Source organism: Cucurbita moschata, unplaced genomic scaffold (assembly GCF_002738365.1).
Source record: "Cucurbita moschata cultivar Rifu unplaced genomic scaffold, Cmos_1.0 Cmo_Scf00001, whole genome shotgun sequence".
Lineage (NCBI taxonomy): Eukaryota > Viridiplantae > Streptophyta > Magnoliopsida > Cucurbitales > Cucurbitaceae > Cucurbita > Cucurbita moschata.
In genome coordinates, this window is record NW_019268517.1 from 5,988,639 (window position 1) to 5,990,720 (window position 2,082).

A 2,082-nucleotide genomic window follows, 5' to 3' on the forward strand; every position below is an offset into this window, starting at 1 on the left:
TTTTTTTTTTTTTTTTTTTTTTTTTTTTTTTTTTTTTTTTTTTTTTTTTTTTTGTCCATCTAAGTTATTATGAGATCAATACACAAGTCAAGGTGCCTTTATCAAAACACGGGTTCTCAGGTGGATCTAGTTGGAATGAAAAGCTAGATTATTTTGTTAGTAACCTCTCAGTCTCCCTAATATGCTCCATAAGTGTCTACTCCTAATCATTAGTCTGAAGTGTCCTTATGTGAGCTTTCTATATCTACATTATTGCAAGTTTTAAATAATGAAACCTATGATCTCCATTGAGCACCACTGGAGATCCATCAGTGGTACTCTCTAATAGGTCATAGACCCTAAGTGGGTGACAACATATTCTTCTATATATTCTCGGTAGACCTTCACTAGTTGAGACAATTTTTTTACCAAGAGTTATGTCCCAACCACCCTACATAATACTAGCCAACACCCACAATCGTACCTAATCCTAAACATGACTCACCAAAGTATTTGAAATATAAGTTAAGGCTCATTAGTTATCCATACTTCAACCAATCAATTAAATAATCAATCAAGGACGTAACAGAAGTTTTTAAGGCTCACTAGTTAACAAAATGGTGTTGCTGAAAAGATGAAAATAACATTGAAAGAGGGAGCAACGAGTACGAGGATTCATTATGGATTGCCAAATAAATTATGGGTCGATGTTGTAAATACAGCAACCTACTTAATCAATAGAGGGTTGTCAGTACCTTTGGAGTTCAAGCTGCCAGACAAGGTATGGACAAAAAAGAACTCAAGTACTCTCACTTAAGAACTTTTGGTTGCACTGCATATGTTCGTGTTAATCTAAAGAAGAGTGACAAGCTTGACGCTGAGGTTGTGAAGTGCTACTTCATAGGTTATAGTTATGACATGTTTGGATACAAATTTTGGGATGACATGAATAGAAAAATCCTGAGACATTATGACATGACTTTTGATGAAAATGTCTTGTACAAGAATAAAGAAAAGAAAGATTTCGAAACAATAAAACAAGTGGAAATTGAGATTGAGTTGCGAAAAAATTCACCTAATAGTAAATACTTTAAAAATTTATGAGGCAGTTGTTGAGGAATTAAACGTGGATAGGTGTATAGTGTTGGATGAGTATGACAACATTTTGACATAAAGTTAGTAAAAAATTAAAATATTTTTTTTTATCAAACTTTTTATCAATTTGAAGGTCACAATTAATACAAATGTATAAAATAATTCAATTTAAAACAATAAACGATTAAAAACAAAACTAACAAAACAAACGCACAATAATAATTTTAAAATTGAGTGAGATAGAGTTAGAGAAAGTAACACTTTAATTTTAGAGTGGTTCGGTTAAACTCAACCTACTCCACTCCTTAAATACCTCTTGAAAATTTGAATAAACTCTTTCCACGGATCAGAGCAAAAACGTAACACAACTCATCTTATGAGTTGAAGACCAAACTCAAACTTTTTTACCGCTCAAGATCAAACTGATATAAATATTGTCACAATATAATAAAAAAAATTCTGAATAAGATAAATAAAAACAAAAATTGGAGATTTAAAATTGGGGAAGAATTGTGTCTTAAAAAACAAGTGTATAAATATGAAGATAGGAAGAGCAGTTGCAAATGATTTAATTTGATTTTTTTTTTTTAATTTTAGAAATAGTAATAACCGACTATCTAAATTTCTTTCCCTTTTTTATTTAAAAAATAGTAACGATGTTAATAATCGATGGTTTAAATTATTTCCTTTTTGCTATTAAAATAATAATAATAATAATATTAGTCGTTTAAATTTATTTATTTTAAAATATATTATTATATATATAATTGTTTTTATTTTAAAAACAATTAAAATAGTCACCAATTTGTTATTCCAAAACATGTGTTATGGAAATTTGTCCATGATAGACAATTCAGCTTCCACGTCATTTCGGCATTTTCTACTCTATTTTGTTTCAGCGGTAACTTCTCTATTATAATTCTGATTTTAAAAGGCATCGCATCATCTTTCTAAGCTTTATATTATAAACACTTCAAAATATTGAAACTATTAATAATTAAAAGTTGT